This window comes from Gopherus flavomarginatus, chromosome 5 (genome assembly GCF_025201925.1).
Source record: "Gopherus flavomarginatus isolate rGopFla2 chromosome 5, rGopFla2.mat.asm, whole genome shotgun sequence".
In the NCBI taxonomy this organism is placed as follows: domain Eukaryota; kingdom Metazoa; phylum Chordata; order Testudines; family Testudinidae; genus Gopherus; species Gopherus flavomarginatus.
In genome coordinates this window covers 127,560,130-127,577,688 of record NC_066621.1, presented here as the reverse complement: position 1 = coordinate 127,577,688, position 17,559 = coordinate 127,560,130, and the positions used below count along the sequence as shown (strand labels likewise).

Genomic DNA, 17,559 nt, shown 5'->3' with positions numbered 1-17,559 from the left:
AGTGAACAGCAGCACCAGTACTTGGAAACCTAATACCATCTGGAAACCCACTGGCTGTGCTTACCATCCATCTGAGGATCTCAAAGACAGGCTATCAATATCTATAAATCCAAAATAGTTCATGTGACGGAATCACAGCTGTTCTGAAATACTGGAGGAAGACTGTAGGCTGACCTTTTTGGGGAATGTTTACTGTATGAATATATCAGTTTAATTTCTAGAGGGCTGTAAGGAAAAAACTGGCTCACAATAAGCCACTTCTCAGCAAACGCTTGAGAACTGTTAAGGGACAATGCCATTACAGAAAAAAGGCCTGTGCATGGTTAAGTTCAACTATAGCACATTAAAAAGCAGACTATCTCTCAAAAGAGATGGGAATTGTTCGGAAGAGTTGTTTAGGGGAACCAGACTAAGATTCAGATGCCCCTTGGGGTGTCTGAAAAAGTTAGGCATCAGAGGGGTAGCCATGTTGGTCTGGCTCTGTAAAAAGCGGCAAAGAGTCCTGTGGCACTTTATAGACTAAAGGTACGTCCAGACTACCCGCTGAATTGGCGGGTAGGGATTGATTTATTGGGCATCGATATCTTGTCTCATCTAGATGTGATATATCGATCCCCGAATGTGCTCCTGTCAACTCCGGAACTCCACCAGAGCGAGCGGTGGTAGCGGAGTCGACAGGGGAGCCGCGACTGTCAATCCTGTGCCGTGAAGATGGTAGGTAAGTCGAAATAAGATGCGTTGACTTCAGCTACGGTATCCCCGTAGCTGAAGTTGCGTATCTTACATCGACACCCTCCCCACCCCCCAGTGTAGACCAGGCCTAACAGATGTATTGGAGCATAAGCTTTCGTGGATGAATACCCACTTCGTCAGACGCATGTCAAGTTTCTTCATGAGGTTGATGGATTTCCATTCCATACAGCTAAATGCAGTGCTTTGCATGGTGTCAAGTATCAGAGGGGTAGCCGTGTTAGTCTGGCTCTGTAAAAAGTGACAAAGAGTCCTGTGGCACCTTATAGACTAACAAACGTATTGGAGCATAAGCTTTCGTGCTCCACTTCATCAGATGCATGGGAAATCCATCAACTTCATGAAAAAGTTAGGTCTGCCTAGCTTATCATGAGGATCTGGGGACTAATTGGAAGGAAAGGGGGCCAGCTGCAGCAATTGCTGGCTAAGGCCCTACAGCTGGCCTTAATTATACGTCTAGGTGAACCTCTAGGGTAAGATACACATGTGTAGACTGTTTATTGTTTTTAAAGTCCTTTTTCTCTAAATGCTTTGTTCCTGTTGTTAAATTAAATAATACTTTGGTATAAGAAGGCTGTTGAGTCACTGTAATCGCCTCTGGTCAGAGTCGCCTGAAGGGAAGAGCTGCACTCAGACCTGCTGGGAAAGCGCATTGATTCACAAGATATATTGTGGCCCAAGGCCTGGTGTAAGAGTGGAAGAATTGCATAATTCCACCCTGCAATGGATTAAGATAAAGGTGTGAGGACTGACACCTGAAGGGTGAATTTAGAGAGATCAGAAGGGACTGAGGTACAGCTAGTCTGTTATGTGACAGCTCATGTAAATCCCATGAAGACTATAGGGAAAATATGCGCAGAAAAACTCCACAAGATGAAACAGAGGGAAATCTCTGATGCAGATCTAGAGGATATCCACCCCAAGCCGCTGCAAAGATCAGAGGGAAGGGCATTAGTGATGCATAGTTCAAGCCTGACTGGCATGGACCCACTAGGTTGAGAGCAATAGAATATTCAGTCTGAGTTTCTTTTTCAGCTCAAACTTCTTGGGATATTAATTACATTGTTCTAACTTGATCCCTTGCCTGTGTGGCTTTATAAAGCAAAGGAGCTTTGTGGACTGTAGATTTCCTAAAGCACAATGTATTATTTTTTTTCCTCTTTTAAATAAAGCAAGTGCTCTATTTTTGAAATAACATAATGAGTGAAAAATGACTTTCCACCTTGGTGGCAGGGCAGCAATTTGTTGTGCTGCCAACTGGAAGATCTGGACCAGGGACAGATTTGGGTTCCCAGGCTCAGTGCCAGAAGAGCTGAGACATATTTTTGAGGTGATGTACTTGGACTCTAGGGGGAGATTGTTGTTGACTGATCTGAGCTGCTTTAGAAAACATCTTGCCAGCTGATCCACAAAACAGCACCGCTCTTTGCTACAAAATGGACTGCTCTTCTGCCCTGAATTGGATGTGAGTTGAATATATAAGATGTGGTTGTTATGGTAGCTACAAGTGTTGCTGTAAAGTTCAGTGTATTTAGAACTTAACTTAAAAAATCTCTTCATACAAATAAATGTATTACCAGCCACTCATTGATGGATATGTGTTTTATTAGTATTATTATTATTTAATTAAATCACTACGGTTGCTGCAAAGACTGAAGTGTGAGATTAAAATGCATTAGCTCAGCTGTCTGTATTGCAATAAGGGGAGATCTATTTAATCAGCCTTAGTGGTACTGTGCCATAGGTGAACACAACATTTTACAGAGGAAAAAAAAACAAACCAAAGAGCCAGATGCTGGTTTCCCTTAACACTGGTGCAAATCCAGAGTAACTCCAGTGAACTGGAATGGACACCAGGTTATGTGAGAGCCTGGCCCTATGTAGCTTTCAATTGCAAATACTATGGATCTCAGTAGGAGACTACTCATTGTGCATAAAGTTAACCATGGGCATATGTCCTTTACAAGCTGATTTGTGAGAAAAGACTTCTGCACCAACATGGAGCCCAAACTTCATTGGAGCTTTACATGCTGATCTGCTTACGTGGGCCCCTGCACCTAAGATCCCAATCCTACACAGATTTATACATGTGCTTAACTTTACCCCCTATGAATGTCCTATTGACTTCCATGAGAGTGCTCACATAGGTGAAGTTACTGAAGTGTGTAAGTATTTGCAGGATCAAGGCCAAAAGTTTTTACCAAAAATAAAGTGAAAAATCTATAGACCAAGGTCTTGATCTTGCAAAGAGTTATGCATGTGCTTAACTTTTATGCACTATGTGTACTCCTGTTAGGGTTGCCAACTTTCTAATCGCGCAAAACCGAACACCCTTGCCCCACCGCCTGCCCCACCCCAATCCGAGGCCCTGCCCCTGCTCACTCCATCCCCTCTCCCTTCAGTTGCTCACTCTGCCCACCCTCACTAACTTTTGCCTGGCTGGGGCAGGGGGTTGAGGTGCGAGAGGGGGTGGGGCCGGGGACAAGGGGTGCAGGAGGGGGCTCTGGGTGGGGTGAAGGGGTTCAGAGTGCGGGAGGGAGCTCAGGGCTGGGGCAGGGCGTTGGGGTATACAAGGGGGTGTGGGGTGCTGGCTCTGAAGAGGGAATTTAGCTGTGGAAGGGGGCTCAGGGCGAGGGGTTGGAGTGAGGGATCCAGGCAGTGCTTACCTCAGGCAGCTCCTGGAAGTGGCCTGCATGTCCCTGCGGCCCCTAGACACAGGGGAAGCCAGGGGTCTCCGTGCACTGCCCATGCTCACAGGTGCCACTCCTACAGCTCCCCTTGGCCATAGTTCTTGGCCAAGGGGAGCTGTGGAGCCGACGCTTGGGGTGGGAGCGCACATGGAACCCCTATGGCCGCCTCTGCCTTAGCCCTGCTATGCGGCTGACCAGACTTTTAGCAGCCCAGTCAACAGTGCTCACTGGAGCCAACAGGGTCCCTTTTCAACCAGGCATTTCTGTTGAAAACCAGATGCCTGGCAACCCTAAGTACAATTGACTTTCCTGAGACTACTCATAGACTGCAAAGTTAAGTATATGAGTAACTGTTTGCTGGTTTGGGACCTGTGCTTGACAAAGAGGTGAGTGGGGAAGATAATCTCTTACAGAAAGATAGATATTATTACTCTAGGGCAGTGGTTCTCAAACTTGAGCTGCTGCTTGTTCAGGGAAAGCCCCTGGCAGGCCGGGCCTTTTTGTTTACCTGCCGCGTCCGCAGGTTCGGCTGATCGTGGTTCCAGGCCAATGAGGGCTGCAGGAAGGGTGGCCAGCATGTCCCTCTTCCCGCGCCACTTCCTGCAGCCCTCAATGGCCTGAAACGGCGAACCGTGATCGGCTGAACCTGCGGACGCGACAGGTAAACAAACTGGCCTGGTCCGCCAGGGACTTTCCCTGAACAAGCGGCAGCCCAAGTTTGAGAACCACTGCTCTAGGAGACTAGACTTTTCCCAGGGAGAGTTGAATGTAAAAGTTGTTTGCTTTGTGAATGTCTTGATTGTTGATTTCTTAAAATAATATGATGATGATTATTATTGTCTACCTAGCTATAAAACCCCAAGATAGATTAGCAGTATTGAATATTCAATGGACTATCTTTCAGTTGTTGATCATTGTTGAAAGATTTTGTAGTTTGTGCCTCTTTTGCAATTACGTGTAGTTAAAAAGTTTTAATATCAGTTTGTCCCCACCCCCAGTATTCCTCTGATTTTGCAGCCAACTGTAGGTTGTTTTTATGCAAACCAGACCAAGTCCTGGGGCAAAACTGACATCATAATGGCTTTTCATTAGAAAAATCAGGAGCAGGGTGTGGAAAGACTAATGCGGGAAGCTCCCACATTTCCCACCAATGAACTGTGAAGTGAACTCTGCTTGTCAGACAGGTTATTGGGGCAGGACATGTGACACTGTTTCAAAGCAGCTTTTTGGCAACACCCTTCAACTATGAGAAGCTCAGGAATCTCATCAGGTGGAGAGCTACTGATAAGTTAGGACTTGCATGCTGTGTGGTTGCAGAATACTCCACTGCTTTGTCTTTTTTTTTTTTTTTTTTATTCACTTGCCTCTTTACAAAGCAACACAAACAGTGCAAGCAAGGATGTAAACCTGTTTTTCTTGTAAACTTGGAAATGTGAATGTAAACACATGAAGGCCATCCAAATTGCTGTTGGTAGGTAGAAAAGTCTTTTTCCTTTAAATAGTACAGCAGCAAGGTTCTTGTTCCGTTTCATTAATATTTTTTGTTTTGGAAGAAAAGGGGTGATTCAAAATGCAATTATAACGGTGTGGATTTGACTTAAAATGGAAAAAAGCCAGGAGGAAATTCAAAGTTGACGTTGTAAAACTCCATATTTAACTTCCTTTTTCTTGTGCCTAGGTATTGTGTGTTATTTAAGGTCTGGCATTGTTTGGAGACCCTGCAGTGTCTAATGTATTAAATTAGCTCAGAATAGCAACTTCACTTTTAACTATGAGTTTCCTTGCTTTCACTTCTGGCTGGGCATTTCTCACCCTTGGAATTAACTTCACTACAGACATGTGTAACTCTAATTGGTTTCAGCAGGGGTTGGGCATGTTTCAAAGAGCAGAATTCTTTGTATGAATTGCTACTTCACATCAGAATTTACTAAACTGCACTTCTAAATATGCAAGCAATTTATCTGGATAATCATAAAGTGTCTGCAGTCTTTACTCAGACAAAAGTCCCAGTTGCTGTGAACTGCTACATACAACAACCACTTTTGTTACAGCAACCATTATTTACAATGATAATGGTAAACTATAAACTGTCTTACTTCACATTAAACAGAATGAGGAAAAAGAACAGGAGTACTTGTGGCACCTTCGAGACTAACACATTTATTTCAGCATAAGCTTTCGTGAGCTACAGCTTACTTCTTCAGATGCATAGAATGGAACACACAGTTATGCTGTAGCTCAGGAAAGCTTATGCTGAAATAAATGTGTTAGTCTCTAAGGTGCCACAAGTACTCCTGTTCTTTTTGCAGATACAGACTAACACAGCTGCTGCTCTGAAACCTGTCAGAATGAGGAAAGTCATCTTCATTAATATAGTACTTTTGGGGAAAAGTTTTTATGTGTATTCCAGCACCTAAAAACCAAAATATATCTTTAAAAACACCTCCATGTTCATGTTGTCACAGATTATAAATTTTAATGGAAATTTAAATAATCATAAATCTCAGGAAACAGGTTGGATTAACAGTGTTTTGAAGAAATATTTTACCCTAAACTAAAGCACATAAATCAAACCCGAAAATAACTGAAAATGATTGTCGTTTTGTTTCCATTTGAACACAGCACTTTCTAATCACGTGTGCACTTGTGTTCTTAGCACTGTAGAGACCTGTGTTGCATTTTAAGGTCAGGCTTCAATTTCTGAAGAATCTAATTTAAAGCTATTTATAGTGCTTTTTGATTGCCTGTAATAGCTAATGGAAAAACTGGGCAACAGAGAAATAAACGTGTAACAGCTGCATCTACTTTAAATTGATTAAAAGTAGTAAAAAGAAGTGTAAATAGAAGAGTGAATTTGACAATGAAACAGAAGCAAGTGTAGTCTCTTTTATTGTGAAACGTTTGACAGAAGTAACTCTGACTCCTCAGAAGGCCTTGGATCCCAGTGTTTAAAGTTTACTTTGCTGTTTGTCTTGAGTGGGGTCAGTGTTGTAAGTGAATAATTTATAGGCAGCATGAATGAGCTCATTAGTCACCTTTTCAGAGTATAAATGAGTTTTGTGGTTGTCATTACATGGGCCTTCTGTTCAGCGGCACAGCAAAATGACAGTTTGGCAGTTGACTGGCTTGTAGCAGGACAGCCTGTCTCTTTTCAAGTCTGAATTTGCTTTTGTGTTCTATTGAAACCCCCATTCTATTACCCAGTGCTGGTCCAGTAACTTTCAGAATTAAGAAGTTTTTCCAGCAAAAGCTCTTTTGTTTTGTTTGTTTGTGTTTAAAAAAAATGTTGAAAGTGGTTTAACAAGCAAGGGTGGAGCAAATAAACCATATACATTAAAATGCATATACACACCCCCACGCCAACCATAATTGACTTTTCTATATCGTAATTTCTTTCAAAATGTTGTGTAGTGGTGGCAATTTTAGGCTCCAATCCTGTAACCATTATTGTACATGCATAAGTGTTTGCAGAACTGGGGCCTTTCACAAAGTAGTTGTTTATTAAGGCTATCACCATCCCTTCTGGATGAGGGAAACATGTAGGTAAGGAAACTTTCCTACCAAACATCTGTGATGCGTCAGAGTGAGGCCCTAAATCTTCCAGAGTATGCCATCTGTTAGGTGAGGCTGTTTCCAGAGAGGCGGGGGCGGTGCCAACAGACCCAGCATGAAGCAGGCATCCAACCCCAACCATGAGCTTTCCCAGCCACAATGGAGGAGCAGAAATCCTCACCCACGTGGAAACCAGAAACTACCCCTTTCTCTTTTGCTCTGCCTAGCTCCCATGCCATGATGTCTCGATTCCCCCACCATGGTTCAGCCTCTTCAGCACCCTATAGCCCTGCATAGGATCCAAGGAGAAGGGGCAGCAAAGAATCCTGTGGCACCTTATAGACTAACAGACGTTTTGGAGCATGAGCTTTCGTGGCTGAATACCCACTTCCTCAGATGCATGCATGCACGAAAGCTCATGCTCCAAAACGTCTGTTAGTCTATAAGGTGCCACAGGATTCTTTGCTGCTTTTACAGATCCAGACTAACACGGCTACCCTCTGATACTTGACACCATGCAAGGAGAAGGGGGAAACCTACTGCAGATGCTACTGTTTCAGGTTCCCTTTGCACACCCTTCCCCCAATTTTTCCTTGGTCTCTTTCCACAGTGTGGAAGGTCTCCTTCCACAGTGTATTTGGTAGGACTCTTAAAACATAATAAACGCTGTCCGCACTTAAACGCAACTTGATTTTTTAAAAGTCAGTTTGTGATGTTCTCATCCTACCAGATTACAAAGTATATCTACATAGCAGCTTTTTTCAAATACAACTGTGCATCAGCTGAGTGTATGTGTCTACACCTATCATACACCCTATGTTAGTATCAGTGCATTCTGGGAAAATTTGGCCAGCAATCCCATAGTGCCTTAGTGGGAAGCAGTGTCCAGAAAACATGCACACAGAGCAACCATAGTAGCATGTCAGGCAGATATCTTGCTCGGGGGAAAAAAAGACTGTCCATCTGTTTAGGCAGGCAGGCATAGCTAGTGAGTCCCATTCACACAGATAATTAAGTAATGGTTATAGGGAAATGGTCATGTGCTAGCCTAGGCTACTGGTAAGAGCAAAGTGTTGTTAATATCACAATTACAACATGATCAACATTTACTTGGCATGTGAACACAAACTTCATTTAAAAGCAGCGAAGAGTCCTGTGGCACCTTATAGACTAACAGACGTATCGGAGCATGAGCTTTTGTGGGTGAATACCCACTTCGTATGCATGCATCCGACGAAGTGGGTATTCACCCATGAAAGCTCATGCTCCAATACGTCTGTTAGTCTATAAGGTGCCACAGGACTCTTTGCTACTTTTACAGATCCAGACTAACACGGCTACCCCTCTGCTACTAAACTTCATTTAGTGTCAGTCATGCTACTAACTGGTTGCAAACCCTGGCTCCAAGAATAGATACGATTTTAAGAAAAAACTCACATTTTAAGCAAGGCACACATCTCTAGGAATTAACAGTTTACTGATAGCTATATTATTCAAGGTACGTTTCACTAAAAGTAAGTGTGGAGCTGTTGAAAGGTCAAGAATGTGTTTAAAAAAATGATCTTTAGAACTTTTTTCAAATCTATGGAAGACATGCCTTCTGATTCCATGCAATATCTCCCATAAATTGTCATATTCATAGATTCATAGACTCTAGGACTGGAAGGGACCTCGAGAGGTCATCGCGTCCAGTCCCCTGCCCTCATGGCAGGACCAAATATTGTCTAGACCATCCCTAATAGACATTTATCTAACCTACTCTTAAATATCTCCAGAGATGGAGATTCCACAACTTTCCTAGGCAATCGATTCCAGTGTTTAACTACCCTGACAGTTAGAAACTTTTTCATATGCAAGATTCTACTATGCTAACTTAAATTGCATTTGTGGATGTACAAATAAAGGGCCAAAGCCTAAAGTTCTTATTCAGGTTTTACTGAAATGAAGAGCTTTTATTCAAGAAAAACTGAGTAAGGACTTCCAGATTTGACCCAGAAATAATTGTAATTTGTTTTTAGCAGGTCCATCCAACAGTAACACTTTGTAACAGTATTAATTTGTGTTAGTTACTGTTTTCCCAGGTAACTTTATTATTCAAAATTGAACTTTTTTGCTTTGTATGTGACTTTGGTTGCTTCATTTCCTTCTCCCTGCACCCCAAAAAATAAAATAAAATCCAGTTGATTTCTGTCTTTGATAACTTTGGCAGGTTTGTCATACAATTGTGGTACAAGGAATTCTAAGTTAGAGATAATACAAGGGCAAATTATTGTTATACCAGTGTAACTGACAACAGAATCTGGTCCATCAAACACCAGAAAAGGTTGAAAATGAAAAACTAATTTTGTTTCTGTCTCCTGCAAAATCTGAATGTAAACTAGAAAGCTGGGTTACACTACAGCAGGGGTTCTCAAACTGAGGATCGGAACCCCTGGGAGGTTGCAAGGTTATTACATGGGGAGTCGTGAGCTGTCAGCCTCCACCCCAAACCCCGCTTTGCCTCCAACATTTATAATGGTGTTAAATTAAAAACACTTCAAAATATATTTTAAAAGGGGTCGCACTCAGAGGCTTGCTATGTGAAAGGGGTCACCAGTACAAAAGTTTGAGAACCACTGCACTATGGGCTTGTGCTGGTATAGCTTTGCTGGTCAGGGGTGTAGTGACTTGTGAGCTCTGATTAGGAGCTTTTGTGGGCATAACTCAGAGTAGCTGCAGTTGTACTGCAAAGTTGCACTTTTTCTGTTATGATTTGTTTGTTCAGGGGGAGGGGGCTGGAATAAGTGATACCAGCAAAAGTGCAATTTTGCTGGTATAAACTGCCTCCATACTAGGAGTGCTTTGCTGGTGTACTATTCTGATATGGCTATACTGGTAAAGCGCTCTTACTATAGACCTGGCTTAATAATTGTATGTGGAACAAAGCAGCATGTGATTTTTCTCCCCACCCCCTTTTAACTACTGATTGTACTAAAATTATATACAGCTGTCAAACTAAGTATAATCATTTCCTTAGACATTGCAGGTGTGTGTAACTACAATGGCATCATAAACTTCTGTGCACCATTTTACATTAAATATTGTATTTTGTTGTTCTGATTGTTCAAAATTAATGATACTGAGGTTCATGGAACACCAGAACTGCAGAAACATATAATTTTGTTTCATCTGATCACTGGCAAGATGTATGCCTCTCATAAAGCTTTGCACTGATGTTCATTTTCTCACAAATTCAGCTCTTTCTGTTAGGTTTCCACAACTGGTGTAATTGAGAACTTGAGGAATGTTTAAATGAAAGGATAAAACAGTTATGTAACTCTGATTATAGGTATCACAGGGAATGGTCACAGTAGAGGTCTCCCATCAGTAAATAGGAGTGGTGTTGGTATCAGACTTGTGCAATATGTATCCATCATCATGAGAACCTCTGTTATCCCTTCCTTGTGTGTGTGTGTGTGTGTGTGTGTGTGTGTGTGTGGGGAGGTGGACTCCATTATATAGATGTGGGGAAAGGGAGGTTACCATGTGACTCTAAATAGTCATTTGATGAACAAAAAGAGGAATTGGCAAGCATAAGTGGTGGTATGAAAGAAGGCAGAAATACAAGTGTGGGAAGAAAGAAACAAAAAAGGTCAATTGAGAGGAGCAGTTGTAGCAGGAAGTGTAAAAGAGGAAATGAGGGCAAAAGTGCATTGTGTTAACAATCAATTTTTTTTAAAATAGTGCTCATGTGTGTAAGATGCCATCAATAGACATAAGAAAGGATCTCTGCCCCAAGGACATTACAACCTAAGTTTAGACATGACACAACAAGAACGAGAAACAAACCACTGGGGAGGAAGAACGAGCAGGAAGAAAATGGTGAAGGCTAGCACACAGCAGTATGGATCACAACCTACTAATGAGACTACAATCTATTTTATTTTACAAACTCTTTGGGGAAGGAACCATGTTTGCTTCTGTGCTTGCAGCATGCCTAACACAGAAGGGCCCCAATCAGAACCGGGAGCTCTGGGTACAACTGCAGTACAAACCATAAATAAAAATTCACGGGCATAATCAGCAAATTTCTTTTAGACCTCTTGGAAGAACCAGGTCTTCAGGAAAGCTTTGAGGGGAAGGTAGCAGCCTGGGAGGATGGCTCTGGCAAGGTGCCCCATAAATAGGCATTGGGATGGAAAAAATAAATGGAGACAGTTGTGGGAGAAACAGACAAACTGACAGTGGTGCAAGGCTTGATGCCCTAAGTGGATTGATCAGGGCAATGTGATCAGAGACTAGGTTAGATTGACATAGAAGATGGGGTTGGGTAGGGACTTGAAGGTGATGACAAAAAGTTTGAACCTGATGCATTGTGGGATTGGGGCAGGCAGTAGAAATATTCAGAGGGGTGGTGGAACATCAACAGACTAATGGACAGGGAAAATGTTCTCACCAGTGATGATGATGATGATAAGATCAGAGTCTGTGCTCTTTGCCATGCTCAGCTTGCAGGAGGTATCAGATTCCAGATTGGATGGAGGGCAAGGGGATAGGGTAGAGAGAGATTCTTGGAAATCCTCATTAAACAGAGAGACTGAAATAGTGACTGGTATTTCTCAAAATTGAATTGAAAGTTAATACATTCTTGTATAGCTGTCTATGGTGCAATAATACATTACTGGAGATTCTTCTAACAAATGTTCAACACCACGTACTCTGATCTTCCTGGACACATAACACTTCTTATCTGAAAATTTCAAAAGCCCTTTACAAAACTATTATTATTATTTATTTGTATTATGATAGCACCTAGGAATGAACAAAGACTCCATTGTGCTAGGCACTGTTCAAACAAAATAAAAGACATTTCCTGCCCCAGAAAGCTTACAATCTTATTATCCCCCATTTACGCATGGGGAAACTGAGCCACAGGTAAATTCAGTGACTTCCCTAAGGCCATGTCCAGACTACGGTTTTAAAATCGATTTTAGATACGCAACTTCAGCTACGTGAATAACGTAGCTGAAGTCTAATTTCTAAAATCGAGGTACTCACCCGTCTGGACGGCGCGGCATCGATGTCCGTGGCTCTCCCTGTCGATTCCGGAACTCCGTTCGGGTTGATGGAGTTCTGGAATCGATGTAAGTGCGCTCGGGGATCGATACATCGCGTCCAGACTAGACGCGATATATCGATCCCCGAGCAATCGATTTTAACCCGCCTATGCCGCGGGTTAGTCTGGATGTGGGCTAAGATTGCACAACATAAAACATAAGAATGGCCCTACTGGGTCAGACCACAGGTCCACCTAGCCCAGTATCCTGTCTTCCGACAGTGGCCAGTGCCAGGTGCCCCAGAGGGAATGAACAGAACAGGTAATTATCAAGTAATCGATCCCCTGTTGCTCATTCCCAGCTTCTTGCAAACAGAGGCTAGGGACACCATTCCTGCCCATCTTGGCTAATAGCCACTGATGGACCTATCCTCCATGAATTTATCTAGTTCTTTTAGAACCCTGTTATGGTCTTGGCCTTCACAACATCCTTTGGCAAGGGGTTCCACAGGTTGACTGTGTGTTGTGTGAAGAAATATTTCCTTTTATTTGTTTTAAATCTGCTGCCTATTAATTTCATTTGGTGACCCCTAGTTCTTGTGTTTGAGAAATAGTACACGACACTTCCTTATCTACTTTCTCTAAACCAGTCATGATTTTATAGGCCTCAATCATATCTCCCCTTAGCTGTCTCTTTCCAAGCTGAAAAGTCCCAGTCTTATTACTCTCTTCTCAGATGGAAGCCGTTCCATACCCCTAATAATTTTTGTTCCCCTTTTGTGAACCTTTTCCAATTCCAATATATCTTTTTTGAGATGGGGTGACCACATCTGCACACAGTATTCAAGATGTGGGCATATCATGGATTTATATAGAGACAACGTGATATTTTCTGTCCTATTATCTATTCCTTTCTTAATTATTCCCAGCATGCTGTTCGCTTTTTTAACTGCCGCTGCGCACTGAGGCTATATCTACACTTCAGCTTATGTCAGCATAAGGTACGTCATTTAGGGGAGTGAATAAATCACCCCTATGAGGGATATAAGTTACACCAGGTGCTTCTGGGGATAGTGGGGGCGGTAATTTGGCGGTGGGGGGTCCTTCTGCTCCGGGACCCGCCTCCGATGTACCCTGAAGACCTGTGGTGGGGACCCCCCGCTGCAGAATTACTGCTGAAGCGGGACCCACCGCCGAAGTGCCAGGTCTTCTGCGGTAATTCGGCGGCGGGGGGTCCTTCTGCCCTGGAGCGGAAGGACCCCCCGCCGCCGAATTGCCGATGATGACCGAGAGTGGAAGAAGATCCGGGGGCCCAGGCCCTGCGAGAGTTTTCCGGGGGCCCCGGAGCGAGTGAAGGACCCCACTCCAGGGGCCCTGAAAAACTCTTGTGGGGGCCCCTGCGGGGCCCAGGGCAAATTGCCCCACTTGCCTCCCCTTCTGGGCGACCCTGAGTGGGGGTGGCTTAGAGCCATTGAACCAAACTGTAAACCCTGTATATGACTGAAACCACTTCAAGTCAGGGGGTGCGGCAGCACACCCACCACTTCTAGTTCCAGCACCTATGAACGCTGGTCTGCACAGTGCTATGTTGGTGGGGGAATTTCTCCCATTCACATAGCTTCTGCCACTTGTGGAGGTGGTTTTATTATGCCAATGGCAAAGCGCTCTTCTGTCAGCACAGCGCATCTTCACTGACACGCTGCAGGGGCGCTGCATGGCCACAGTCGCTAACAGCAATGACTGGAATATACATGTTTCCTGTCCCTCCATCGCGTGCTTTAGCCAGTAGAGAATACTGCCTACCATACATGCATTTCAAACATTTTTGGGCTGATGGTCTGCTTGTTATCCTTATGGCTTACTGTGGCAGGACCTGTTTTCCCATAGAAAACCTGTAACATTCTGGAACTGATGCTACTCCCATTGAGTCAATTGGAAATTTTACTACTGATTTGAAACAGAATAGAATTGAACGCTGTATCTGAACAGGATACATACATAGGTACTGAGATTTTAGATGCAATAGTCTTTATATCCCATAACAGTATCCCATGAGATTTTGCCCTTGACACTTCTGAAACAGTGCTCATTAACTGAATTCCTCTTAGTTTTGTAAGACATGACTTTTGAAACCAATGGCAAATGTAATGAATGTCTCCTCTTTGATGTTGATAAAGAGTCAGTTGTCTTACTTAAAGAACTTCTCCAAGTACTTGGAGTAAATTTCTGGGGATGGGGTTATCGGGTAATTTAGTTTCTGTTTAAAACAAAATGGCCGTGAGATAAGAATTGTGTAAGGTAATGGTCCACAGTGTGCTTCAACGATAGAAAGAAGTGTGATTGCAGGGTATTGTTAGGAGCAAGTAATAAAGATATTGTGTTGTCTAATAGGTATTGTTTCCATTCTTACATTCAGCTGCTGGTACAGCTTTCAGAAAACATGCAAGAATGTGAAATATCAGTTCAGCAGACAGAGGGGAAAAACCTATCAGCAAGGGAAGATCTTAGCAAGACATGACCGGAATTTATCTCAGTTCTCCAAATGGAAAAACAGTCACTTTTTTGCTGGTGTAACTGCATCTACACCAGCGCTTTTGCTGGTATAAAAATCACATCTCTAACTAGGATGACCAGATGGCAAGTGTGAAAAATGGGGATGGTGGTTGTGGTAATAGGTGCCTATGTAAGAAAAAGGTCAAAAAATCGGGACTATCTCTATAAAATCGAGACATCTGGTCACCCTACCTCTAACCAACATTGTATGGGCAAACAATTCTAGTGTAGACCTGGCCTATGTTGAATGGAAAAATTGGTATAGCTATTAACTAATTTGCAGATTATGTTAATTCAGAATGGAGAACACTTGATTTTGGATTACCCTTAAAACTATTAATTATGCTAATTTTAAAGGTGGTCAGTTGTGTCTGGATTTTCTTTTCTTAACTCAGTTATGTGAATACAGTATTAGAGCAGGAAATGTTACCTAGTGCATAGAGTACTATGACTGTGAGTTGGGAGACCTGGTGTCTAGTCCCTACTCTGCCACTAACCACTTGGGTGACCCTAGGGAAGTCATGTCCCTCTCTGCCTCAGTTTCCCTATCTGTACACTGATAAATATACCAGCCTCCTTTTATAAAGTCTTTTGAGATCTGCTGATGAAAAGCACTATATAAAAGCTAGTAGTTTATTATATTTATTATAGGTGTAGGGATTTGGTGTAAAGAGGCCTGGGTTTTATATCTAGCTTTGCCACTGACTGAAGTCAAGTCACGTTACCTCTCTGTGCCTCAGTTTCCCCACTTGTATAATTCTGTTGACCCAGATTTGTGCAATATTTTGAGCTGTACAGATAAGAAATTTTATAAAAGTCCTAGCTGTTGGGTTTTTACTTTCTTAAGAAACAGTGCTCTTGCACTCATGCAGCTGCACATTTAGAACCTATCTAGACTAACAAAAAAATAGGTGGGTGGGGTTAAACTAGTTTAACTCAATTGGTGTTAAGTGGGTTTCTTAACTGAGTTAACACCAATCCCCTTGAGATAGCTCAACTGGGTGGGAATGAAGTACCTCTTTTCCTAGTGGAGGCTTTAAAACATGTTTCTCTAAGGAATAAATGGTTTCCCTTCTCCCTGATTGTGTTGATTTCTGGTTTGTTTTCTGTTGCAACTTCAGGCATTTGAGGAAAGCTCCCCAGGTGGAGCAAACTGTCAGACTCATAGCTCCATTTTTAAATCTATAGAACTTTAACTGTATTGGGCCCTGGATAATTTATTACTTCTCTGTGTGTGGATACATACCTCAGCAGTTGGGATTTGCTAAACTAAATCACTTGAGCTAAGAGCTCCCTGTTATAAATTGTAAGGATGCTGGTGGGGATATTCTCCACTGTCCTACACCTGTACTATCATTTACCCCTGTGCATAGTGGGTGTAAAAGCACTACCATATCATTTGACATCCATTTTGCATGGGGCTATGACTACACAAAATGCAAGGGTTAGTGCTTTCAGTGTTGGGTAGTTTGCTTCCCCTGCTTTGTTTTTTCTAACCCTCAATTTGTTGACCTTCAGACTTGTCTATTCTCCCAGTCTCTTCTGGGCTGAGGGATGGGTACAGCCAGTTGGCACAGCTTTAATTTGGTTGCATTTGGTTGTGTCTTGCTTTTGAATATTGGAGCCTAATAATCTTGTTGTACTGGAGGGGTGCATTCCTATAAATAGAAACATCACTACTACCAGGATACCCCTTGCCAGGGAGAGACTAGTATCCACTGTTGGGGAGAGTGTGAATAAAGAGGTATCTTTGATTGTTTTCCCTCGAAGGAGCAATGCTCGATTAATGGGACTATGAAGGAGTGAATTCCAGAACCAGCTATTTCCCCCTGCTGCTCTGGAGAACAACTTTGAGGCCTGGGGCTGCTGTAACATCTCGATCAATCTTACTTTTTTTTTTTTTTTTTTAGTCTGAGACTTTTTAAATTTTCGTTGGGACGATTACAGTCTCCCTCCTGATGTTTTCAGATCTTGCACTGCCAGTTTCAGAGCGCAGGGCAAACATTGGCTCAGCAATGTTTCTAATCACACACGCACTAACAACTCGGATAAGGCCGAGTTGGGGACAGGCCCCGAGTTAGAAACTCTGAGGTGCCTTTCAGACCATCCAAACTAGGAGCGAGGGAGGGGTGAGAGGAGCCCCCATGAGAGAGGAAGTGTCTGTGTAACGCGCAGGAGGGGAGAGCGACTCTGGGGAAGTGGCGGAGAAGCAACTTAAGCAGCCGGAGGAGGAAGAGGCGAATTTCCTGTGAGCGATCAGAACGTGGAGCAGGGGGGAGCCGGATTTGCTGGGGCAGCTGCCGTGCTGGGGGTGTAGGCGGGCAGGGAGGGTGTTTTCACTTCCCCCTCCCGCCTGCAATTGGGATCTCCGTGTGTGCAATGAGAGCGAACACCCTCCCCCACCCTCTTGGCCCTCCCCTCCCTTCCGTGGCTGCTCTAGTGCTGGCCCAGCCCACGTTTTCTCTTTCTCCTTTCCTCCCTCCCTGGTCATGTGTCGCCTTTTTTTGTTTGCTTGCAGTGGAAACAATTTATCGCTCTTCTGCTAGCACCGACCCAAATCGCTGCCCATCAGGAGTAAAGGGGAGGGGGAGAGCGAAGGCTGAAAGTGGGGGGGCGGGAAGGTAAAACTGCAGGAGGGTCCCATGCTACTGTATTTCCTCTTGTGCTCTGGGACCTCTTTCCCCTTCTGCACATTGTTGGCTCAGTCTAAAGGAGGAGACGATGCCTTGTTCAGTCAGATGAAAGTTTGCATAATAACCATGAAAGGACAGCGGTAAAATCTCACCTCTCTCAAGCCAGGTAAGTTGTTGTTTGTTATTTCTGAAGATTGCATAAGGCACTGCATTGGAAGCTCAGTGTGGCGAGAGGGAAATCGCAGATCCTTTTTCTTCAAATTTGATCAGCTCTTTTCATTAATTACAAAAGTGCTGCTCGGCTTTCGGAATGGTAGATCGTGTCTGTGCTAGTTAAACCAAAGAA

At 43.3% G+C, this 17,559-nt stretch overlaps 1 protein-coding gene across 7 annotated transcripts in view; it reads left to right on the top strand.

Annotated features, from left to right (window-relative positions):
* Positions 1-17,559, top strand: part of FOXN3 (forkhead box N3) — a 325,004-nt gene that overhangs the window by 113,065 nt on the left and 194,380 nt on the right. For 2 of the 7 annotated variants that reach the window (XM_050953295.1, XM_050953289.1), the window contains exon 1: positions 16,884-17,379. The exons of 4 other annotated variants lie outside the window; for them this stretch is intronic. The gene's annotated coding sequence lies outside the window, so the exon portion shown is untranslated. Of the gene's footprint in view, positions 1-16,883; positions 17,380-17,559 lie in introns of those variants that run through there. One more of the 7 variants, XM_050953296.1, reaches the window with a different exon arrangement.